General features: G+C 35.0%; 1 protein-coding gene and 1 pseudogene across 1 annotated transcript in view; both read right to left on the minus strand.

Moving 5' to 3' along the window:
* Positions 1-27,789, minus strand: part of MGAT4C (MGAT4 family member C) — a 356,529-nt gene that overhangs the window by 211,060 nt on the left and 117,680 nt on the right. The gene's annotated exons all lie outside the window — the stretch shown is intronic.
* LOC132226206 (proteasome assembly chaperone 4-like) lies at positions 17,516-17,971 on the minus strand (annotated as a pseudogene).

Below are 27,789 nucleotides of genomic sequence, written 5' to 3' on the forward strand. Positions count from 1 at the left end.
CCGTGTCTCTAGTGCATATATATGTATGCAGGGATGGGCAAAAGTAGATTTATAGTTGTGAGTATGCGAAACATGGAAACCAGTCTATTTTTGTATTATTATTTATTAATTGTATTATTTTCCATACAAACAACTGTAAACCTACTTTCAACCATGCCAGTATATCACCAGCATGTTTAGCATTCAATAAAAACAAAACTTCTAGACATGCAAAACAACACTCAAATATTATCCAATGCCAAGAAAGAAATTAGTCAATATAAATTAATCTCCAAAGACTCTGGATTTGGATTTAGCATAGAAAAACTTCAGCTATTAAAATAGTTATTAAAAATATTCAAAAGTGTATATTGTGTTCATGGTGAAAATATAGGTATTTTTATCAGAAAGAAAAAACTATAAAAATCAAGTAGGAATTCAGATACTAAAAAATAAAATAACTCAAATGAAAAAGTTCTCTAATGTACAGGGTGGGTAAAAGTAGGTTTAAAGAGAAAAAAATAAATTTTATATATATATATAAATAATGTTTTTTTTCTCTTTAATCCTCAGCAAGTACATGTTCACTGATTTATTTTTCAGAGAAAGAGGAAGGGGGGAAGAGAGAGAGAGAGAGAGAGAGAGAGAGAGAGAGAGAGAGAGAGAGAGAGAGAGAGAGAGAGACATTGATGTGAGAGAGAAACATGGATTGCCTCCCATATGCACCCTACCGGGGCTAGCCTGCAGCCGAGGCATGTGCCCTGATAGAAATCAAACCAGCGACCTTTTGGTGTAAGAGACAGTGCTCCAACCGACTGAGCCACACGGGCCAGGGCGCATATATATATACGTTAATCCTCAACAGAGAATACTTTTTCCATTGCTTTTTCAGAGAGTGGAAGAGAGGGATGAGGTAGAGGCAGGGAGAGAGAAAAATTGATGTGAGAGACCCACAACCCAGGTATGTGCTCTTAACCAGGAATTGAACCCGTGACCTTTTGGTAAATGGGCCGACATTCTAACCACTGAGCAACAGTGGCCAAGGCAAGACTATATATTTTTAATCCTCACCCAAGGATATGTTTTTATTGATTTTAGAGAGAGAAGAAGGGAAAGAGAGAAAAATATCGATGTGAGAGAGGAATATCCATTGGTTGCCTCTCCTATGTGCCCTGACCTAAATGGGACATACAACCTTTTGGTGTGTGGCATGATGCTACAACCAACTAAGCCACCAGGCCAGGGCAATGAGGTAATATTTATATGTAGTAAAATTCATCCTTTTTAGACATACAATTCAGTGAATTTGACAAATGTTCCCAGTGATATAACAACCACCACAATCGAAATAAAGAATATTTCCATTGTTCAAAAGGATGTTATTATTACCTTTTTTTTAGTTCTTTTTTAATACCCTCTAGTGGAAACCACTGATATGATTATCATTCCTATAGATTTGTCTTTTCTAGAATGCTATATAATGTCTTTTTTCCCCCCTTAAGATAATCTATTATGGGCACCAAAAAAATTGTTGTACTGAGACAGAGTATTACAACTTTGACCCTGGACATTGTGTTTGTCTGCAAATTGTCATTTTTTTAGGATTCCAGGTTTGAAAATATTAAAAAGGGGTTGTTTGTCTAAGTTGCATCTCATTAAGAATATTTTATACAACTTAAGAAAGACCTCCATAAATCCAAAACATATTATTAAATTAGGAGAAAAATTGCTTAGCCATATCAAAAGACATTTTTTTCTGATGGTTCCAAAATGAGGTCATCAAAGCATTCACATGCCAAGGATCCTGTGATGGAAGATGAGACATATGCCCTGCTGAGATAAGAATCTCTAGGGCCTTGCTCATCTTCAAGTTCATTTCTAGAGGTGAGCAGTGATTGGATTTCTCTTTTCTGTTCAAGTTACACTGGATAAGTGTTTTTTTCCAAAAAAGTGTATGAAACAACTAAACAAAATAACAATGAGAAATGATTGGACATTTCAGTGATTTTCGGAGAATGGAATTTAAGCTGTCCACTCAAGCATACAGATGATTTTCTACTGGGGTAAATAAGTCTGGAAGTTGTGTACATTGTGGCATTTGGTGGCAGAATACAAAATATATTTTTTGTAACAGCACTTAAAATTTCCCCCAGGAATATAAACATTGTATCTTCCTTGCCTGTGGGCAGCAGGGAGCAGCATATGGAACATACATCCAAGAAGAGGGGAAACTGCCAAACAGAAGGGTCATGGCAATTCAGTCTCTGTGGTACCAATTTGATTTATAGATTATCAGGCACTACTCCCATTCTCCACAAGCTGGAGATAGACTTAGAATGCATAAACATGTATTATAGGAATACCCTCAGGGGAATCTGAAAGTTCAAAGAAATAAATTGTGTAACCATCAATTCTACTAAGAAGGAATTATTTTTTTTCTATACTTTGTTTCAGATATGACATTTAGGGCATTTGAAACAGAAGATTTGTGCATTTCAATATATAGTTACGGACCTATGGGTAATTCATTAACTAATATAATTTTAAAATCCCACTGTCAGTTAAAAGAGCAAAAGACACAAGACTTTTCATCCATTTAAAGATACTGGAAGGCAAAAAAAAATGTCACTAAAACTTTCTTATAATGAAATTATTTAATGAATATTAAAACAATTATCCTATACAATAAAAGCCTAATATGCTAAGTGTCCGGTCGACTGGTCCACTGTACAACCAATCAGAGCGTAATATGCTAAAGCTGCTCAACCACTCGCTATGACGTGCACTGACCACCAGGGGCAGACGCTGCAACTGGTAGGTTAGCTTTCTGCTGGGGTCCAGCCGATGGGGACTGAAGGAGATGGGCTGGACATGCCCTGGAGCCCTCCCGCAGTCCCTCTCCAGCTGGCCAACCTCCCATGTCCTTCCCTGGCCCTGGTCATGCACCAGTGGGGTCCCTTGGCCTGGCCTGTGCTTTCTTGCAATCTGAGACCCCTTGGGGGATATCAGAGAGCCGGTTTCGGCCTGATCCCACAGGCCAGGCCAAGGGACCCCACTAGTACACAAATTCATGCACTGGGCCTCTAGATAAATTATAAATTATACACATAAGTTTATAAATAAATAACTTTTAAATACGTTTTAAAGAATATGACTTTTTTAAAGTTAGGTTAGGGTGACTGAGTAGGACCTGATAGGTTTTATGTGGAAACAGAGGAATGTATTTTAGAGACCAGGGACTTTCTTTTTAAACTTGAGTCCGGTAATGATTTCAATTTTTTCCCTTTTCAATTAAGACTAATGCCTCTCTATTTCTATAAGTAGGGGTGATTTTAACTGTATTTTCTATTTGGAAATAATGCTTCATAAAGAGCACCAGACCTCCCACATCATTACTCAACCCATTATAAAGCAAATTGGTATGGCAAAATTGCTTTGTTTTTTTATAAAAATTATTTTTCATATTTTATCACTATTGAGATATCAAAAATGATTTTAAAGATAAATAATTTACTAAGCTAAATGAAATTCCTAAGGGTGTGATATATTTATTTCCAACCTGCAGTCATTCAATAACATATTACAGTAGCCTGCCACCTGAGAAAATATGGTAAGCTGTAAAAATGCACAAAAAGAAGTTAGAATTGTTATAGTGAGAACAAGGGATACTAGGAAAAGTGAGTAATCAAAAGACACTAAAACACTTTGTAATATATTTCCTAATTTAAGGATTGTTTTAACCTTCTTAGTGTAAGTAGAAAAAAAAAGTCCACTGAATTTTATTTTAATTAAATCTTTATTGTTCAGATTATTACATTTGTTCCTCTTTTTCCCCCCCATAACTCCCCTCCTCCCAGTTCCCGCCCCACCCTCCGCCCTCACTCCCCACCCACTGTCCTCATCCATAGGTGCACGATTTTTGTCCCGTCTCTTTCCGCATCTCCCACACCCCTTTCCCCAAGAATAGTCAGTCCATTCCCTTTCTATGTTCCTGATTCTATTATGATCACCAGATTATTTATTCACTTGATTCTTAGATTCACTTGTTGATAGATGCATGTTTGTTGTTCATAATTTGTATCTTTACCTTTTTCTTCTTCTTCCTCTTCTTAAAGGATACCTCTCAGCATTTCATATAATACTGGTTTGGTGGTGATGAACTCCTTTAGCTTTTCCTTATCTGTGAAGCTCTTTATCTGACCTTCAGTTCTGAATGATAGCTTTGCTGGATAAAGTAATCTTGGTTGTAGGTTCTTGGTATTCATCACTTTGAATATTTCTTGCCGTTCCCTTCTGGCCTGCAAAGTTTCTGTTGAGAAATCAGCTGACAGTCGTATGGGTATTCCCTTGTAGGTAACTGAGTTTCTTTCTCTTGCTGCTTTTAAGATTCTCTCTTTGTCTTTTGCTCTTGGCATTTTAATTATGATGTGTCTTGGTGTGGTCCTCTTTGGATTCCTTTTGTTTGGGGTTCTCTGCACATCCTGGACCTGTAAGTCTATTTCTGTCACCAGGTAGGGGAAGTTTTCTGTCATTATTTCTTCAAATAGGTTTTCAATATCTTGGTCTCTCTCATCTTCTGGCACCCCTATAATTCTGATGTTGGTACGCTTGAAGCTGTCCCAGAGGCTCCTTACACTATCTTCGTATTTTTGGATTCTTTTTTCATTTTGCTTTTTTGGTTGGGTGTTTTTTGCTTCTTCGCATTTCAAATCTTTGCCTTGATTCTTGCGCTCCTCTGGTCTGCTGTTGGGAGTCTGTATAGTATTCGTTATTTCAGTCCGTGTATGCTTAATTTCTAGTTGGTTCTTTATCATAACATCGAGGGTCTCATTAGTTTTCTTGAGGATCTCACTACATTTATTGGCGGCTTCTAGACAGTTCTTAAGAGACCTTAAAAGTGTGGTTCTGAACTCAATATCCTCCATTGACAGTATTGTCCTGTTTCTTTGTCTCCGCATTTTTTATGCTTTCTTGGTACACCCCCTAGTGGTCTTTGTGCGCAGTCTTGTTGTAGTTAAGCCTTGATTGTTGTCAGTAATTTTTTTTTTTTATTTCTTAAAAAATATAACACTTGAAAACACCTTCATATGCAAGCATGCAAATCATACATTTGAAATAATATATCCTATTGTTTTCTTTGAAAGCAAAGAACCAAATAGAGTAGTTAGCTGTGGAAAAGCATTTATAATTTACTTCTAAGTCCTTTTGTACTTTTTCCAAAGCCATTCTCTGTGTTCATGGAAAGATAGTACATTCAGGCAGCCAATCATGTGCTCCTTCTGACAGTGCAATGTAGTGATCATCAAAAGAATTTCAGCGTCCCCTTCTCCGTAACTTAGATTTATGTAATCTCTGGTCTTTTAAATGCTTAACACATTTCAGTAATAATTTCAACAGTAAAGATAAATTTAAAAAAAAATTAAAAAGGAAAACTCAATGCTTGATTCTCATAGGATTTCATTTGGTTGTAACTCTGATTCTGCAGGACATTTAATGGCACCTGTCCTGTTCATGTCCAAATTGCTGTTTATCAGTTGGTTAATTCTATTTAGTTATCATTACTCTTGGGGGGAAATGCAGAAATAGGAACAAGATCAAGGACTTAAAAAGTCCTAAAAATCCTATAAGATTAATATTCACATTGTTGTTATCTCAGGGATTATTGAAAGGAAAAGCACATTTTTTCTCCATTTTACATGTCTTCATTATTTTTCTGTGGTTTAAGGGCTTTCACTCCTAGCCTAGAAAATAGAACATACTTTCTTCACTTAAAATATTTAATAGAAATTGGTGCTTTTACCATCTTGAACAACTTAAGCATCTCAGAACCCCTTTCTCTCTCCCTACCCCAATACTCACCCTTTCCATTTCCTCCTACCTTCCTAGCTTCAGTGATATATTGTCATGCATTTTAATTCTCTATATATTTACCCTTCTCATTAATATTTATTCCTTTATTTGTGCTTCTAGCTATAATTAGTTCCAATTACAGGAAAAACTCACTTTATTTGAAACAGCTAATAATAAATTTTCTTCTCGTTTTTTAAAAACTATTTTATTATAGCCCTGGCCAGTGTGGCTCAGTTGTGGAGCACCATCCCATGCACCAAACGGTCACAGGTTCGATTCCCAGTCAGGGCACATACCTAGGTTTCAGTTTTGATTGCAGTTGGTGTGTGTATGGGAGTCAATTGATCAACGTTTCTCTCTCACCACATTGATCTCTCTTTCTCTCTCTCTCTCTTTCCCTTCCCCTCTCTCTTAAAACAAAACCAAATCAAAGTCCTCAGCCATGGTTTTAACTTACTGCTTTTGTTTTGTTTCTTTTGTTCCCTCAGATTGCCTCATCTCACCTGAAATCACCTTTCTTATCTTTTCTCTTTTGGTTCCTGTCTGTCCTTTCGTTCTGCTACCTAGAAGATATACTAGAATTTTTTATCATATATGCATCTAAAATGCTCTTTACTGTACTTTCTGTATATCCTTCTCTCTGTGGCTCATTCTATTTTCTAATGGCCTTTCTTTCTATTCACTAACCCTTACTCTAGCTATGTCTTGTTATGCTCTTAATATTATGACATGATATTACATATTTTAAAATATTTTACTGCTGACATTATCTTACAGGTACTTGTGCATATTACTCATTGGTATTTTTTATTTTATTTATTATTTTTTCTTTATTGATTAAGGTATTACATATGGGTCCTTATCCCCCCATGGCCCCCCACCCCCCACCAATGATTACAGACACCAGGGGGGTAATCATTGGTATTTAAAAATCCACATATGGTAATTCAAATAAGGATTGTGTTTCAATCCCTTTTAAAAAAATAATTTAGTCCCACTTTCTATAAATCACCTAATTTTTGATAGAATGTTGAACCCAGTGTGTGAAAAATTTTAAAGATAATTTCAAGTTTTTTGTATGCCATCATTTTCAACCAGAAAGGGGTTTTTTTTGTTTGATTGTTTTTGTTTGTTTTTTATGTCTGGCAAGCCTTAGGTTAGGGGCAGATTCATTTAATCAGTCTGGGGCAGAACTGACTGATTAAAGCTGCTTTTTTATTTTTTATTTTTTTGCTTTTTTTTCTTTATAGGAGGATTTATTTGGGTTTGCTCTACTCCAGTTGAAGCCTACAGTGGTTACCAGAGCACATCTTCTTTGGCAGGTTCTGAACTGAATGTTTGTCTCCCCTGCCCATGAAATTGGCAAAAGCTCCCTTCAGCTTCTTAGCATTTTGGCTGAAGTTTAAAAATCAGCGAATGCTTAGGAAGGTGCCAAGTATTATTAGACTCCCCTTTCTGCATTCCTCTTCCTTTCTGGCTCTTGCCACCTCAAGTTGTGGCTTCCCTGGTAGATGTCAATCCTGATTTTCACTTTTCCAGTCCCAAGAGACTGCCAAAGCTCTGAGCAAGTTCTTAGTGCTTCTCTCTTTGCACAACTCAGTATGGGAAACATGGCCCAGAAAGTGGTCTCTGCTCAGTACAGTTTCCTTCTCTTCGGGATCTTGGTTCCTCAAGTACTGGCGGTCAAAGTAGTTCTCCCAAAATGTAAAAGATATTTAAATAAAAATAGGTTTTTATAGTTGCTTTCATGATCTTTTTTGTTCTCCTGTTAGTTTTTCCTTATTAGATTATAATGATTGCATTAGGATATTAATAACATAAAATATTTAATGCAGGGGTATTGAGCATTCTAAAAATATAAATGAAAATTTTAAATTAATTTTGTGAGTTAATATCTTTAAGTTCTTAGCACAATAATCATTTCGGATTATGACAACAGGTATTTTTGAAAGTTAAAATATTAAAATATTTAAGATTTACTGGTTATGTCTTCTGAAAGACATCTACTCTATCATACACAAATACAGCTAACTATAGTTATCAATATATGAGAGAACTGACAATTATAACAGAAAACAAATATCTAAAACCATGCAATAGATTTAACTGTGCATTACAATAGACAGAATCAAATATTTTTGCTTTTCCATCTGTCTCCCATAGTTCTCTCTCTTTTTCCATATATATGTCTAAGTATATGTGCACACACACAAAATACACATATGTAACAATAGCATATGTATGTGTGTCTACCAGCTACACACACACAAACAAATACACACATACATGCCAACCAACAAAAATCATTGAAAGGATAAAGAAGAAGCAGTTGCTTGCAACAATCTTTTCCATGTGAAAAAAAAGAACATCTTATAATGACTCTTCAAACCAATATCGCCTATTTATTTTAATTCTCTTAATTCCAGACTACCTGCTTAATGTGAGGAATTTTTTTATAGTGCCCAATGCCACGTTCCTGTACTTCATGTTTTGCTATTGTACATTGCTTTTGCATGTATCACCAAGCACCTTCATTTTATACTGCATAACTGATTCCATTGTTAACTCTACTGTGAACCCAAACATTCCATAAGCATAGGGCAAAAGATAAAAATAAGATTGTGAGAGATTATTTGGAACTATATAATATTTCCAGATATGTAGGCTTTAGGGAAGAAAGATCCCAATATAGTTTCAAGAGTTTAAATGTGACTATGGCATGCAAATCTGATCATATATGTTTATTGATCATGATATTGTCCAACTCAGGAATTGGAAGAAATCTGAAGGTAAAATATTGACTAAGTGACAGACAACTCAATAAAAAATGCTGTGACAAAGTCTATTAATTATTTTATTAAACAAGTTGTCTGACAGATTATGAACAGTTTCTGATGAATTATTTGTTCTATTAATTATTTATAATTAATTCAATTCATTAAACGTTTCAGTCGATTTTTAATATAATGATTCAAGATGTCCAAACTTTAGCACTTGGTCCATATAAATGATTACCATTAAGCAAAATAGTAAAATGATTTGATTAATTATCTAATCAAAACACTCAATAAAGTAATTTTAATCAATGTTGTTAGTGCAAACTTGTTTGTATTAAGGAAATTGTCAGTTAAGCAAGCTCTTATCATTCAAACAATTGTGAACTGATAATAAAAATCTACTATGGAGAAAATCAATGGGCTTAATTCTATTATCAGTATAATCTAGAACCAAAGAGAGAGACTTATGTTTAAGTGGAGTTTTTTTCTATATTTTAAGATTGTAATTTATGTTTTTCACCAACTTAAGACAATAACCTTTTATTGTTAACAAAGTTTTATATGACATCAGCTAAATGATTCTAAAATATATCTTCTCCATATATTAAGCACAAACACACACACACACATATGCATTAAATAGCAATCCATATTTTTATTTGATTGCACAAGTATGTTTATATTACATAGGTAAAGTTATACTGTATATGTTATTTAATTTACAATTCTTAAGTTTGCAAAGGGCAAAAGTGGTTTTCTTTATCAAGTATATGTAATTTGTATGTCCTGTATAATCATGAAATATATTTTGGAGAGTGTATTTAGTTCTTCTCTATTTTTAAGTAGAGATGATTATATAGATAAGTGATACTATTTTTAACTGGAAATACTATAGTCTATTTTAACTGAAAAAGTAGAAGATGGATTCTTAATTGAATTACCATTAAGCATAGGCAACACACCTTGCAGTATCAATTGAAATGTATAAGGAAATCTGGTAAACACTAAAATTGTATATTGTTTGAGAAATATATACTTTATTGATTGACAATTAAGTAGAAAAAAAGGCCAAAAATAGATAAATTAAAATATTGTTAAAATAAATAACTCAGTAAATGGGAACTGTGAAGCTTCATGTGTTTCACTTCAATAAGATTAGGATTTTATGGGAAACTTTATTTAAAGTGAGGGATATTCAAAACACTGGCTAATGCATTTAGGTTTAATAAAATATTTTAAAACATAAAGTCTTCAGTATGTTGTCACTGTAATACCGATAAGCATTTAACTGGATTGTACAGTCTAAGTGGATGTATATATGCATAATATATCACAAAATCTTGCAAAGAAAATTGCTTCCATTTCTTTGTAATATCTAAATGCCATTGAGTCACATTTTTTATAATATCAACTCTATTAAAAAACATCAAATAAATATTATTCTAATCTTATTTTCTCTTTACCATAATCATGGGATTTGAAATTCTCATTTGTCTTTTCCTTTAAAAAATAGCATTATCTATAATTATAAAGCCTTATTTTTTATATGAGTGTATTAGGAAACTTATTTTGATGGATTTGTGTGATGTATCATTCTCATATTTTAATTGTTCATGTACATGGAAATTTCTCTCTATTCCATCAGTTCTACTCATTTTACTGGGGTATTTTTGAATCAGCTTGAGTAGTAGTTTATATACTTTTATTAGTTGAGATTCTCTTGTGGGTAAAACTTATACTTTGATTAGGAATGGTGGTTCAGAATGGACTGTTTTTATGACACAGTCATGATTTGAGAGCATTTCCTCTGAGTATTAGCTTTAACATCACCCACTTGTTTCCCTGTAACAAATGTTTGACACACCAGCACATCTTCAGTCTCAGGTTGAAATTTCCTGTTTCTAAGGCACCAAAGATACACTACGGAGCATGCCACAAAGAATATTAGACTTTTGTAAGCTTGGGTATTACATGTGGCTCAACGATAGACAAAGACATGCAGAAAATGCTCACTCTGTGCCAGAATCTGCTCATTATACTTCACTGGGATTTTCAAAGAACAAATGCAATCTGTGTGAAATATAACATTATTGAACAATTTAATAGCCTTACTCATAATGCTTATATCTTAATTATCATACAAAACTGATCTCTTCCAAAAGTTATTCAGGATTAAAACATCCTGATCGACTGCTACTGTGTCTCCAGATTTTCCTTCGTGTGGCTATTACTTTTGATATGCCAATAGAAATATATTAACAGAAGAGGGAAAATGCTTGTGAGAACTTTAGCAATAGAGGAGCAACGAATAGCAGTTGGAGCATCAAGGCTCATGATTTGATGGCCTAAGGGAGTTGAAGCAGAAAGAGGCAGCAGGGGGTTGAAGCAGAGAGAAAAAGGGAGGAGCCAGGAGATTGCAGGATTGTAATAGAGATGATACATTTTAAGGCATAATTTAGGAAAGGAAGGTACAAATTTTTTTTTTCTGGAAGGCAGCTATGCTCACCACTATACCACCAACGCAATTTTTTTTCTGAACAAGCTGTGTGTCCTGAATTTAGCAATGATGCTACATAATTTTGTATTTTTAAAAAAATTCCAAGTCACATTTAATTTCATCATTCATCCTGTCATTCATTCAGTATTAATTTAATATATTTATTGTACATCTGTGTCTGTTGTAGGTTATTGGAGATATATTGTATAAACAAAATATGTTTTAAAATGCCTTCCTTCATGAAGTTTGCATTCAGAGTTATAAAACTGGTAATTGATAAAACAGCTATTACAGTTGTCATAAGTACTGTTATACTTCATGCAAAATATGTAAATTGCAAAATATGTAAATATCAATTGCTAAATAAATGTAACATTACTTTTGGAGAATGTATGGCATTGGTGCTATATCAGAGAAAGAAAAACTCAAGCAGAAAACCTCCTGCTAAAATTTACCATTTCATATTTTTAAAAATATTTGTAAATTGAGGTTAAAATTTACATACAGTAAAGGATACTATTCCTCAAAAAGAAATACATATAAATCAATTCCTTAATGCATTATAGCTAACCTTTAGACTAGCAAAGACCTTAGAATCATAAAGACAAAGAAAACAAATTTAATTAAAATAATTAAGACATGATAGTATATCTCTCAAAAAAATTACACAGGGTTATCCCCCAAAAAACATATACACACTTTAACAGTTGATGGCTCAATTGATATTTCTTTTTAGATTTAACTCATTGGAATTAATAATTATGTATATACATTTTGGGGACAACCTGTATTTTAAGAAATACATTAAAATAAAACACATTCAGTAAATATATATTTTAGAAGAAATTATATTTTCTTCTAAGTAAAATAGGAACAGAAGAATATCACATTTAAAAGAATATCTATACTAATAAAAGGGTAGCATGCAAATTGGTCACAATGCCCTCACAGTCACGACCAGATATGCTAATTAGTCAAGACCAGTATGCAAATTGACCATCACTCCAACACACAAAATGGCCACCCCCATGTGGTCAAAGATGGTCACCACAAGATGGACTGCAGGGGAGGGCAGTTGTGGGCGATCAGGCCAGCAGGGGAGGGCAGTTGGGGACAACCAGGCTGGCAGAGGAGGGCTGTTAGGGGGGACCAAGCCAGCAGGGGAGGGCAATTGGGGGTGATCAGCCTGGCAGGAGAACAGTTAGGCATTGATCAGGCTGGCAGGGGAGTGGTTAGGGGGTGATCAGGCTAGCTGGCAGGCAAGCAGTTGGGAGCCAGCAGTCCTGGATTGTGAGAGGGATGTCCAACTGCCCGTTTAGGCCCGATCCCACAGAGATTGGGCCTAAACAGGCAGTCGGGCATCCCTCAAGGGGTCCCAGATTGGAGAGGGTGCAGGCTGGGCTGAGGGACACCCCCTACCCAGTGCATGAATTTTGTGCACCAGGCCTCTAATATATATATGTGTGATTGTTCTATATTGATTTATATATATTGATTAATTGTTTTAGAGACAGAAAGAGGAAGGGAGAGGGAGAGAGAAAGTGAAGAGGAAGAGAGAAGCAAGTGTTGTGTCTGTGTCTTGCACACCCCAGCCAGAGAGTGAGACCACAACCTGGGTAGGTGTCCCTACTGGGAATCAAACAGGCTATCTTTCAGTGCATGGGATGATACTTAACCAGCTGAGCTACATCGCCAGGTCAAGAACATCACAACTTTTGACAGTTATTTGTCAAATGATTCTTATATATATTTCTAAATTGCAATAATTTCAGCGACTTTCAACATTCTTAATATGTTTAGCATCAGTTTTAAGACACATGAAATGTTTTCCAACCCCATGTTTAACTAATTTAAATAATCGTAAGGAAATCAATCTTTATTGCTCAACTTGATTGTAATAAAAAATGACCTATATTTTCCATCTCCCTGGTGAAAGAGATTAAAAAGTGAAGCCAGGCATTAGCAAAAAAGTGCCGCATGAGAATAAGGAATCTCACTGGGCACAAATGTGGTGACTTTTATTCTTTACAGTTCCACAATTCCCACAAGTTCTCAGCTCTCTATTTCGCTGTCACCAAAGATGAATGTGAGAAAGATCTTTATTATTCTATAAACAACAACAAACACATCCTCTTGGGTAAGAGTTTTGGAATATCATTTCTGTGCTTCAGAAAGCAGTTCAAAATACTTTCACTCTTCTGCCTTCCAGTTTGCCTCTTAATAATTATACAGGTCATGGCTGTGATTCACTCAAAGACAAAGCCTAAAAACTTAAGCTCAACTTTCACTTTTCTTTTCCTTGAAACCCTTGTGCTTCCCACATTATCTACCTAGCCCATTGATCCCCTTATCCTATCAATTTCAGAATATTCTATTTGAATAAACGATTTTATTCACAGATAAATACACTCAAGTATAGTAGACAATAGGTGTAACATAGATGTCTCTGTTTTTATTCAATAAATATATCCTAATCAAGTTGTGATATTAACCTTTACCTTCGATATAAATCCCTTTTAAATGTCTGGATTTACTTTGGGACATAAACTGACTTGCAGGTGAAATGCTCAGCAACTCTCTGACAACAATGTGCAGGACTGCATTAAACAGAACTGTGAGAAATAAATCAGTTGGCTCTAAAGAGCTGTGATGTGAGATGTCAGCCTCTTATTTCCCTTGTTGGCAGTTTTCTTTCCTGAGGCCGGCATCATCTGACATTCACCCAGAAGCGCAGCTTTAGTCCAGGTTCAGGAACACCCCAGACACAATCTTTATGAATTTCTTGAGTTCTAGTCCACTAGGAATCAATAAAGTTACTTAGAACCATTAATAAACTATCTTCAATATTGCAAAATACCTCATGCACAACTATCACTTATCTTTAAAGCATAATTTACCTATTGGAAAAATAGTGTCAAATGTCTTTGCATTTTATTGGAATTATATCAATTATGTATATTTCCATTTTACCTTAGATTTTACTCTAGAGTAATACTTATTTTGGTTTTAGATGTTTACTTCATTATTTTGTTCTTCTTGAGGTAATGTACTGTTAAAGCTAACTCATTCATTTGACACATAGTTGAGAAACACTTAATATATTCCAGATCTTGTAATGGGCACTGGGGATAAAGAAATAGCAGACTTCATGTTGCTTTCAGTCTGTTCCTAATTTGATTGGAAAGGGGGGTAAGCCAACAACTATGCCACAAAGTGATATGTATGTCAACAAAGTTCTAGTATAGTTCTACTAGAACATAGAGAACAGAGATCTAACTCAGAATGGGCAGAGATTGGGAGTAACGCACGGCAATATGCCTCTTTGCTTCCATTTGTCTTTGGAGGGAGGGGGAGGTTGGTAGTCCTTTTTCCATTTTCAATGTGTTCTTCTTGTCTTTAATTGCTTGCTTCTTCAAAGTTTTTCCAATTCTTTCTACTAGTTTCTTTTGCTGATCTTATGCGACCTACAGAAGAGCCAACCCAGACAAGTGTTTCTTTTCCTACTTAACTTTACTCTATTTTTGTACCTGTTGAAAAGTGAATCCAGTTGATGTGATCACAGCCATTTTCTTTGTTAATAAGTAGAATCCTTTCATAAACTATACTCAGATCCATGTTTAGTCCCTGAAATTTTGAACTGTGATGTCAAAAGGAATTAATAATTGGAATTAATAATTAATAATTAATAAAAGGAATTAATAATTGTCCTGTATCTTTCCAGAGCTTTGGCCATCTTAAAAGAGCAAAAAAATCTGATGTTATCTCCCGCCATTTTTATCAAAGAAAGAGACTAATTGTCTTCCTAAATGCAAAGCTTGTAGGCCCAGAATTCTTATTCCTTTATGGATAGTGTAGGTGAGAAAATAAAAGAAAGAATAATTTGCATATCCACTAAACTATCCTTTTTAAAAAATATTTTTTAAAATTGATTTTAGAGAGGAAGGGAGAGAGAGAGAAACATCAATGATGAGAGAGAATCATTGACCCACTGCCTCCTGCATATCTCCTACTGGGGGATCCAGGCAACCCAGGCATATGCCCTTGACTGCAATCAAACCCAGGACCCTTCAGTCCGCAAGCCGATGCTCTATCATCTGAGCCAAACCAGCTAGGCCTAAACTCTCCTTTTTAAAGCAAGTATAGATTTACCTCTAACTAAATAGCACTTCAACACACTATCAATGGAAAAAAAACAACAACCCTAACATCCTAATTTAATTATAAAGTACTTATTTTATTATTACATTTTTTGGTTACAGAGGTTATATGTGTTTGAATAAAATAGAATCAGTGAAATACAACCATGCTCTGATAGTATAAAAATAAATCACTGTGACATTATTATGCCAGAACCCAAGGTAAACAAATGGACATAGAAGACATTTGAATAACTGTATTTGTTTATTGATTTTTACTTTCACAACCTAATTGATATTTTAATGTTAATTTATATTACAGGTACTTACATAAAATTTTAAATAGTTATTTAAAAAGGTAAAGAAAGACACTCATTGCTTATTAGTGAGATTACAATTTTAAAAGTTGCAGAAAATTTCCTTTTATGGACTGTGCCTTTAAAAATAAGAATGAGACAGTGTGTTCTGTTGATTCAGTTTTACATGGTTCCCCAAGGACTTCAGGGTGTGACATCTCCTTTACCAGCTCAATAGCTAAACTCCTGGAACATTAGCTTTGTGTGCTGAAGGATGAGAGAATTTGTGGCTGGAGGATATCTTTTTAATTTACTTGAGATTTCCTGATAACTTGCCTTTCTGGTTTTTGGCATCAGTGATCTAAATTAACTGATCAATTGGGGACAGAAACATGCACTTGTCAGTTCTTTCTAAAAGTGTGTTTGTAACCTAATAGCTTATTCCCAAGAACCACTGTTACTAGTCCTATTCAAGTCCCCCTACCCACCCCCTCCTCCCCTTCCTGGGGAGCACTGCAGTTTATTGATTGATTCACACATATGGGGCAAAATGACTGCACAGTTGTAAAGCCATAGTGGTACCATATGGTAAGTCAAGTAAATAAATACCTCTTTGGCAATTAAGAAAATAGTTCTAACCTCACAGTGAAGAGAAATAGTGGGTGATAGATACCACACTGTGTTCTTTCACTGTTATAAGTAGTAGTTATGCCATTACTTACAGAAAAAACTTTAAAGGACAACCATCAGAAGAGTTTATGGTTAATGGTTCTCTAGTACAAATTAATTTTAAAAAACACCTATGGAATCAATTTAAAAGTACAAAATGCATTGAGACACTAAGCATTATTAATTCAAGTTATATGTGCCAATATCATCTATATATATAAAGAACCAGGGGCCATCACATCCGGAACAACCAAATGGATGGCCAAACAGGCAGAGTGGGGTGACAGGCCAGCAGGGGGTTAGTGAGGGATGACCAAATGACTGAGCAGCAGGCTGCATGGGGTGATCAGGCTGGCAGGGGGGCAGTAAGGGGAAGCCAGGCTGGTGGGGGGGGCAGTTAGGGGCGATCAGCAGGCAGAGGCAGTTAGGGTGATCAGGCCAGGGGCAGAGGGCAGTTAGGGGTGATTAGGCAGGCAGGCAGGTGAGCAGTTAGGAGACAGTGGTCCTGAATTGTGAGAGGGATGTCCGACTTCCAGCAGTTGGGCATCCTCCAATGGGTCCTGGATTGGAGAGGATGCAGGCTGGGCTGAAGGGGACCCCCCATGCACAAATGTTGTGTACCGGGCCTCTAGTATATTTCATATCCATGTTGGAGGATTATATGATACATGCCCCAAAAGGGCTTTTGCACATTCAAATCAAAGTTAAAAGTCAACAAGACCCATTTATGCAGTTTGAAAATGAGAAAAATAAAGTTATGTGGAGGTAGAGAAAAACAAATGTTAGATCAAGTTTTAATTTTATCTCTATGATTCTGGGTACATTCAAGTCCCCATCACCCTCTATCAGAGTATTGGAAGTGGCCTTCCTGCTTCCATTAGCTGCCCATGTAATCCATTCTCCACCTGAGGGTCTGTGGGATCTTTGTAAAAACGAATTAAGGTTATGTTGCACACTTCTTTGAGTTTCCATTGTACTCCATGGAGCACCCCCTTTTCTATGAGCTCTAGGCCCTTCAACATTTTTCTTAGTACCACCTCTTTGATCTCACTTCTGACCACTATTAAAATATCTTGCTATAATCCAGATATACTGAATTTATCTGTTTCTGTAACCCTAAACTTACTCTTGTTTCTGTGTCTTTGCTCCTTTTGTGTCCTCTGCATAGAACCTTTTCCTCTGGACAATGTTTGTCATTCTCTCAACAGGTCAAATCAACAGAGCGACCTGCCCCAGTTAGGTCACCAATGCTAATCAACTCAGATCACATTATTCTGTTTCATTTTCTTCAAAATATCTGTCACTCTCTGATTTTTTTTTAACAGTGGAATTCAACTCATTTATTTAACTGTATATTGTACATAAGTTAGAAATCCTCACTGCTGCCTCAGCTAGAACTTTTCCGGGAAAGCCTCCATTTCTCCCTTGAACCTGTTTTCTACAAGTAATGCGAAGTTATTGTCTGTATTTTGTAGGTTATAGCTGACAAACGTTGGTCTTCTTGGCTAAGTTCTGGGCAGGCCCAGTGCAGGTCGTGTCCGAAGTGTCTCCGAGGAGAGAAGTGGACACAGGGATGGAGTCGTAGCGGCTGCGCATGGCCACGGCCAGGTTGTGCAGGTGCGGCGTGACCCCCGCCCACAGGAAGAGCGAGCTGTCAGCCGCATGACGTGGAAGTGCACCAGCTGCTCCCACAGCCTCGAGCTGAAATTGTGCAGGGAGATGTTCCCGCCCGCGGTGGCCCGCGGCCCCTCCATGCCACAGGCTGCCCTGGCCCGCCAGCCCGCGACCCCTCCCGCGGCTGTCGCTGGTCCAGCCAGAACCGAACAGGTGAGCCCTCACTCTCTGATTTTTTTAAAATATATTTTATTGATATTTTACTGAGAGGAAGGGAGAGGGACAGAACGTTAGAAACATCGATGAGAAACATCCACCAGCTGCCTCCTGCACACCCCCTACTGGGGATGTGCCTGCAACCAAGGTACATGCCCTTGACCAGAATCGAACCTAGGACCCTTCAGTCCACAGGCCGACGCTCTATCCACTGAACCAAACAGACCAGGGCTCTGATTTTTATGTATAGTCTATCTCTACCAACTCTTGAAAGTTTTATCAAGGTAGAAATCTTGTCTATCTTATTTATTGCTTTATTTCCTTTGTCTAGAGTAATTCTTGAAACACAGTAAATGCACTGTGAATATTTGCTGAATGATAAATGTAATTATTTTTTTATTTGGACCCAATGATCTGATTCTAATGAAAAAATGCAAGATCCTTCAATAAAAACTGAGATATTTGCATAATTCATCATACTAAACAGTATATACAAACATATACTCATACACCTAGGAATAGTATCCATAATAAACATAGTTCAAAAAATGTTGTTGTATATAATTTTTTAATTAATCATACATGTTAGAAATAGGAATTCTCAAAGAAACTGTTCTAGTACACATCACACAGGCATAATCCACAGTATAAAACAAGACAAAACAAATAAAGATCTCCTTGAGACAGGGAAAAGGGTATCAGAAATACATGTCTCCTCTGTAAAAGAGAATCAGCTATAATTTAATAAAACCTATATTGTAGGTCATATAAAACCAAAAGTATATTTAAAAATCAGGTGTGGTACTTTAAATGCATCCCTTTGTGCAGATAAGAAAACCAAATTTATTAGCTTTTAAACTAAACAATGTGCCTTGGTTAACTGAAAATCAAATTGAAACAAAGGACTCAAGTAAGACTAAATTTCATTATATTCTGTTCTCCATCAAAAGTGACAGATTTTTCCATTTTCCTGTCATTGAATGGAATAAGATAAAAAAGTCTCTATTGTCACATTGTTTTATTGCAAAGCCTGTTTCTATCCATCTAAATTATACCTTTCTATTTGTATAGAAGTCAAAGTTTGAATAGCATATCTGAGTTAATTATGAAACACCATAAAAAAAAACACCTCTGCAAGATGAATTGTGCTTAATTTTAATCTCTTCAGAAATAATTAAATTCAAAATAAACTTTTAAGATTTGGGAATTTTATTATCATTATTATTCCTTTGTCACCTTCTAGATATTGTTTCATTTTGTTTTGTTTTTTTTTCCTAAAATCTATACATAAGACAGTGGAGATTTGCATTTTTGAACTTGCACTATCTGTTGTGCAGATGTTAACAGGAAAATGAAATAAAAGTACTTGTAATTATTTCTAATTCAAAATACAACGTACAATTTTAAGTACAAATTTACTATGCAAATGTGTTGTCATTCACTGAATTAAATATTCATTGAATTAAACTTTAGTTGGAGGGAGAAAATAAAACAAAACATAATCACCAGCATATAACAATGGATCTGTGTCATTTTATAATATGCAATAGTTTACCCACAGCTATTGTAGATGTATCAGCATTATGTGAGGAATACACAGTCTGTTGGCAGAAAGGAAAGGATTAGATACAATGTAATAAGTACTATGATAGTAGCAAGTTTAGGGTGTGTACAAAAAAGGCTTCCTGGAGTTTAAATTAAATTTTAAAAAATTATTAAAAGTTATATAGTTCTACAAACAAAATAGATCCAAAGACATTGAAGCATACACCAGACATTTTTCAGGGGGAAGGGGAAGAAGGGAAGAGATTAACCAAAGAATTTATACGCATATATGCATAGCTCATGGACATAGACAATAGTGAGGTGAAGGCCTGGGGAGGGGGCAGGTATGGGGTGGAGGGTGTCAATGGGGGGGTGCATCTGTAATATTTTCAACAATAAAGCTAAATTTTAAAAAGACTGAAAAATGTTCTAATATAAAAATAATTATAAAGACCTCAGTTATTAAATATATTTGAAAAGAAAGAAGAAATGTATATGGGTGGAATATAGTTTATGAAGAGGGGTTCCTGGGAATTTGAATTTACTGGTGAGAAACTCCTTTGCTCACTTCCCTTCTTTCCTAATACCTGGAAATAACTCAATTCTGGTTAAAGCTATATCTTTATCTCCTTAAGCTTCTTACATTTCTTAACTTCTTATTATCACTTTCTTTTATTGTTTCTTATTTCACTGAAAATATAAAACAGTTGAGAACTTTTAGATTACTGCCCCACACCTCTACTCAAATCGTCCCAATCTACCAAGTTACCTAGATGCTCAACTACATACTTCTTCCTGTTAAAGTGAAGTGATCATGTGTCTAAGATCAACTCCTCTGCTTAATGTTCTGGGTTTTATCCCCTTACACATAGTCTTGGGCATATATTTTGCCACTGGTTTCCCTCTCTTTAGTGTTATTGGTGATTCTTTTTCCTCTCTTCTGCAATGCTCACTTCAAAACATAGGTATTATGTAAAGTCTCCCCCTTCAACAACGAACCTCTTTTGAGTTCACAATTCACTTCAACTAGTGCTCTATTTCTCTGCTCTCATTTACAGAAACACACACACACACACACACAAATGCACACACACAAACAAATACACACACACACATAACACACATGCAAAGAATGGAATATATTCATTATTTAACTTCGTCTTTTCCCACTGTTTTTAAACTTCCTCTAAATAAGCTTTGTTCCCCTTACAGCATGAATATACTCCTGTCAAAGCCACTGATTGCCTGTATGTTGTCAAATCCAATGTTTTTGAGGGGTTGTTTTTACTATTCCAGTCTTGATAGACTCAACTTTTATTTTGGTTGGCATATATTTTTAATTGCTCTGTAGTTCAGTGCTTTCATAGCAACAACACTCTGAAGAAAATTCAACTGAGAAAATTTAATATATCATAATTGGAGTTGCATTCAGAAAAAAATTGCTAAGATACTACTGCTGTGTGTAAAATCCATTAAGCAGAAAAATGCTTAAGATTTTAAAGATCTGAAAATAAGGTGGTATTTTTTATCATATCTACTTTATAATTATCAAAACATCTTTTTTTGTATTTCTGCTAACTTTAATTGAAATTAAATAATCTAACCACTGTCTCCATGTTTTCTTTATTCAGTATTAAATATGTCAGTTTTTTTTTCTCTTCCTCTCTCAATGAATAGTTGTCCTTATTCTTATTTTCTACTTCTTCCTGATTGTCCAAGCACCAAATAATGGAGTGGCCAGTATGAATCTTCAACTAGAATCTGTATCTACACAATATTCCAGAATGCAAGCACTATAGGCATCCCTCCATTTCTACCATTTTAATCCATACCACAATCTAGTCTTGCCTGATCTATTACTTCCATTTGCTCTTTTCACTACACCCTTCATGGCCTTCTTCTGTTTCAGGATTGCCTACCTCAAGGCATTTGTTCTCTTTGCCTAGACTTCTTACCCAGGTATTTGGATATCACTTCTTTCAATTCTCTGAACAAAAGTCACCACATTGGAGAGATCTTGATATAACATATCACCTAAAATAGGCATTCTCTCCCCTTATCCTGCTTTATTTTCTTTCCAACACTTGTCATCATCTAATGTAATGATTTGCTTTCTATTTTTTACCTTTGTTCACTAGAATGCAAAGCATCACAAGAGTGGGTTTTGTTTTGTTTTCTGCTATATCTCCAGAGGTTAGAACTCTGTCTGAGTAGAACAGAGTTGCTACTGGAAAACTCTTATTAAATTATTATCAAAGTCTCATACAATGGGCTGGAGGGGAGAAAAAGGGGGTTTGGTTCTCCAAAAGAGGCAAGAACAAAGGACAATAAAACTGAGACCGAAACAGTCTCTTGCACACAGTTGACTTTATTGTGTTGGAATTCTACTCAAGTATTCAAAAATTTATAGTTATTTCTTAGTGACTATGTTAGATTTGCCTATTTTCTTTTGGTAAAGTGAGTTTTCCTTCAACTTTGGCAGGAATGGCAGATAAGGCCTTTCAATTTCTGAAATAAACATATTATTGATGGTGAAGTGTTTGGGGCATAAAACATAACGTCTTCAATACCTACTTCCTTAAAATCCCCATCCTTCTGCCCATGTGCACACGCAATCCCAACCCTCAATATAAATGTACACACAATGTAAATGTCTGAAAATATTCTGAATCATTTGATGACAAGGTTCGAGCACTCATATTAAATCTCCTGCATCCTTACTTTCACCAGGCAGGCATTGCTTCCTTTGTCTTACTAGAAAGAGTCAGTTGCTTAACTTCAGGGGTTTTAAAAACAAGTCAAATTATTTTAAACTTTACATTTAAAAGTGTAAAAAGGAGTGAGAAAACTCAATATAAATATTAAAAACTATATCCACTTCCATGGACCCAAACAGGGTTACCACTAATATGCAAAGGAGGAAAAGTTCAAAGAAGGAAATTATGTTCTTACTGGAGCCCAAGGCACACAGTCATCTGCAAAATGGGGATATGTTCTGAGAAATTAATCATTAGGCAACTTCATCTTCTGTAAACATCATAGAGTGCACTTCTACTAGCTTAGATGGTATAACCCATTGCTGCTGGGCAACAAACCTGTACAGCTAGTTATTGTACTGAAGACACTAGGCAATTGTAACACAGAGTTTGTGAAATATTCAACATAGAAAAGATAGAACAGGGCACAAGATGCAGTCTGCAGATGGTTTTCTATTGAGTTGTACACTTAAAACCTATATGGTTTTCTGAACTGATGTCACCCCAATACATTCACTAAAAATAAAATAATAAAAACATATAACTTATGTTTCCTCTTATCATGCTAATGTCAAAATAACATATCTAAATGCCTTTCTCTGGATCACCCTTGCCTACTCATTTTAGGATCTCAAGTGTTCTCCAATCACTTTCCATCTTGGCTTTCCTTTTTTTTTTTTTTTTCCTCCAGGAAATGCCTCTAGTGTATTTATGAAATAGTCTTGCTTCCATTTAGTGTCTACTAATATTTTCTTCCTTATTACTATTGGCTCATAGTTTTGATACCTTCTGAGGCTGCCATGCCATGGTGTTTTTCATTTGCATGGCGTCTGAAGCCTGCCTCAGGCACTGATAGAGCTGAGATGCTGCTGAGATGTCCTCTAAATACACCTCTCCAGGGGATAATTCACTCGCACAATAGTACCTCTCGATGGAGAGGTAATGCCCTGGTCATCACCGCTGCTGCCACCCTCTTCTAAACGTTAGCATGTGTTCCCAAGGTCTCATTAGAAGATTTCAAAGATGCTCCTGCATAGTATCTTGGACTGAGGCACGGTTTCTTCAGGATAGAGTAATTGACATTTCAAGTGACTTAACCCCTCATGTAAATGAATTTTTGATAGGTACAGTATGGCAGGTTCTACTATCAGGAATCAGAGTCTAGTATTTTAACATGTGTATGGAAAAGATTTTCAAATTGAGGTATTTGCAACCTATAGTTGTGATCATACTATATTATCCTGGTTGCTTTTACTTAACATTACATAATTAGCACTTTTCATTAGTCTGCATCTGAATATAATGTTTATAATTTTAAAAGCTCAGTATATCTATTTGAGAGGATTCAGTGCCAAAATAAAGGTGTCTGATCCAAAGAATTCTCTCTCCTGGTTTTGGAAACATTATTTTGCTTGTATGGTAGGAGCAAGGAGCAATATAATACAAACTTTGGCTTTGCTGTTTTGCAATGAAATTAAGTGATGTAGTAGTACATCAAGAGACGTGAGCCAGAAGCACTTCCCAGACTAGAAGCTCACATTCCGAGTTTCTCACTCATGACTCTAATATTCCTCATGTGCCTCTCTCTTCAAGTACAATAACATGTTTCAGGAGATCTTGCCTACGACCTCCTTGTAGAGCTTGTTCAGTTCAACAAATATTTATTGAACTACACTACACGTCAAGCACTGTGTTAGATGTTAGGAATACAAAGGATGAATAACACATGGACCCTTCTCTGAGCCACATGGCTCCAGTTTTCTCTGAAAACTGCACATTCACATCCATCACTTCTATCTCCTGACTGTCTCACAGACAAGAAAAAATAAATCCAATAGAAAAGGAAGATGAAACCAAAGGGAATCAATTAAATTTTCCTCAGGGAAGCTCATGTGAATAGAAACAGGAAGATCAAAAAAGATCAATAGCCTAAAATTGTACCTGAGTGCCCTGCCTTTATATGTTTTGTATAGATAATTTTCATTTAAGATGACTTTTACACCTATTTTATGTGAATTCTAAAATGCACGCAATAAATGATTTTGTAAAAATGCTTCTATAAACCAATGGAATAAATATCTTTGGCTTAAATTAAGAGAGCATTGAACACTAAGAGTTTCTAGAGCTGTCAACTAACTAGGGGGGGGCATTTAAAACCAATTCTGGGGGAGAGAAAAATAAACAAATGTAATATTACATTCACAGGGTTTGCACACAAATAGAGCAAACTATTATTCCCCAATTTTTTCTCTGAAACAGAAGGAATAAGGATTTGCATTTTTGAAACAGATTTCTTATGCCAATAAATCCTAAAGTTTTCTTTTTATGTATGTAAGATTCCTGTTTAAAACAACAATAAAACATTTAGCCAGCAAGGAGCAATTAGATGTATGCCATTACAATACTTATATATTCACCACAGCTAGGAGAATTAATTCTTATTACGATAAGCAAAGTCAAACTAAACAGACAGAACCTGTCAACTGAACTCCTCAGGGAAATAATATCCACTAGCTGAGGAATATTATCTGGGATTAACAAAGCCATTGTTCAGAAAATGTAAATTTAGGGCTGCTTATGTTTAGTGGGATTATGAAATGTATCTAGATTGAAAAGAGAAAAATAATTAGCTTGATGCTTTTTCTAATTTTGCTTCACATACTATAACTGGTATTATCTGTGTATTAATGACAAACCTGAATATTAAAAACCATAGAAGGTTAAATATCTTCGGAAAGCAAATGAATGATAAAGTTATAAATAATAATTAAATACATGAGAATTGTATTCTCCCATACAATAAAGTTGGTGTCTATATTCATAAATATAGATGACTTTAGAGATGCATATTTTTAAAACAAGTTGTAGGAATGATGTTAAAAACATACTTATATCAATACAATAAACAGTTTAATTTGACTTTTTTTCTTTCTTTTTGGAAAAATAATTCAGTGATAGAAATCAGAAACTATAGTTTTGTGTCTAATGTTTTGGGAAGTTTTGAGGAATATTTAGATATTTATGTGGATACAGACACATGGCATTCCAAATTACAGTGAAATTCAAATTGGGGATTAGAGACAACGAATGAAGAATATTGTGTGTGCCTGTGTGTGTGTGCTTTATTCTAACTTTTAAATTAGATTGATTATACTTATACTTAATACAGTAAATATTTATTTGGTTTGAGCCATGAACTGTGTTAAGTCCAGAGTTAATGGAATCATGACTACTACATAGTTTCTACCTATAAGTAACTTGAAATATAGTAATGGTATAAGGAAGTACGTAATTAGAAACAAAATGGGCATCTTACAAGACAGTTTTTTTTAAAGGTTTACGAGTTTTTAAGGATAGAGTGAATAGCTTCTGTCAGAAACAGGGAAAGGCTTTATGATGAAAGTGGTGAAAATTAATTTGGTTTATACAGTAGGAAGTAGTATTATACTTTACTTATATAAGCAAAATATTAGCATGTATATAATTTGTAGCAAAAACAGCATTAAAAGCATACTATGATTATATGGAAGTCTTAATATATCGAAGTCAATATTAATAATACAAAATATTGTCCTTATTGTAGATAGGAGACCATGTTTCCTCAACCTACATCACCACCCACCTATGCCATGGTAAATTTCCATGGGAAGAAAATATTTAATCATATTGATTAAAATCTAAAACATTGTAATTATTTCTCATTAGCAAGGAAGTTCCCCGTGCGGGGAAGTTTCCCCCCCCAATGTTATTAATTTTATTGGGTAACATTGATTAATAAAATTATATAGATTTTAAGTGTAAAACCTTATAATATATCGCCTGTATATTGCATTGTGTACATTTCACTTTGGGTAGTGGGCAGGGAGTTTTAGAGGTTTTATGTGCTGATGTGTGCCAAGATCCTAGAACAATGCCTAGTATATAATAAAAGTGCCTTATAAATATGCTTGAATGAATGAAAAGGCACTAAAAATGGTGGCTATTACATGTTTCTAAGTAGTGGTTTCCATTCATCAGACTGTGTGCTATTTGAAGGTAAGAGCTATCTCTTAATTGACTTTTATAAATGCATAACTGTACTGTTTTGGAATGAATGGATGTCAGAAAAAAATATTAATGAACAGCCCTACAATCTACATGAAAAGGGCAAATGTCTTGGCATTTCAAATAGAATAAATTCAAGAAAACAAGCTATCAGACATTTAAAGGAAGTCAAATTGGTTTTGACCTTTTCAATTTCATTCATCCTTTAACTCAAAGATGTTATTAGAACTTAAATTATAATGCTTGTGTAAACGAATTTCAGCTCAACTAGTTATCTTCAGGAGAAAACAAAATGTGTCCTGTGTACGTTATTTAATTATGTAGTAGAAAATCAGAATTTGTCACAAAGAAGCTGAAGATGCCAAACTATTGTTATTCTGATCAGGAAAAGGAACTGAAAATACAACAATAAATTGTACTTTCATGTGCTTACGTGGGAACACTCCTAAAGGAAAAACTCCCGAGCGACACAGAAGGAATATCACCTGTGCCACTGCAAACTGCAGAAAAGGATTTTGAATAATTTCTTTCCCCTGATTTGTAGTAAAGATGTCTCTGGAAATTTGACCTTTAACAGATGACTGGGCACTTCAAACACTCCTTCTCCCCCATTTTTTTTTCTTTTCTCCTAATTTATGTGCCAAATAAGAAAAGTAATTTCCATTACATTATGAACGGGTCATCCTCTCCCATACCGCATTTTTTTCAGGGTCAACAATCACGAGCCATAATGGGTGCCTACTGCAGTTGAGGTGATAGAAGAGTCTGGTCAAATTGAAATAAAAACCTACTAAAAACGTATGCCTGAAGTTTTAGTCTCATTGATGGCTCTAGTAATCATATATAATGTGTTAGAAATCTATAAAAAGTATAAATCAGATTTTCCCACTAATAGAAACTTTCTAAAAATCCTCTTTAGCAAATTATTTGCTAAGAAGTAGCCCAGATAACATTTGCCACATCGTTAAAAAGAGACTGTTTCTGGCACCAATTTTTACGCTAAAAGCAATGATTTATCCTTAGGCAAGACACTTCAAACATATTTTGATTTCCCTTTTTGTGTGTAAATTCTCATACACTTAGGGTATATGCAAAACGCCTGCTTTATTATATATGTGCACCTAATTGGTGGGTTATGTTCTGCCTTTCTAATCTTCTGCCTGTCTAATTACCTATGTAACATTTAAAAGGAAACTGGGTTATTATGAAGCAGAATGCTTAATTAAGCAAAGAATAATCTAGTTCTAGAAACCAGGTATGTACAATAATCATTTTAATCTATATGCTAATAAATAATGCTTTTATGTTCTAAGTAAATCTGAAAACCTCAGAATCTATGTATTTGACTTCCTATGAACTTGTGATAAGTAATTTAAATGGTTTTTATATATTTTGTATTTGAAGTTCTAT

This window comes from Myotis daubentonii, chromosome 2, assembly GCF_963259705.1.
Source record: "Myotis daubentonii chromosome 2, mMyoDau2.1, whole genome shotgun sequence".
Taxonomy (NCBI): Eukaryota; Metazoa; Chordata; class Mammalia; order Chiroptera; family Vespertilionidae; genus Myotis; species Myotis daubentonii.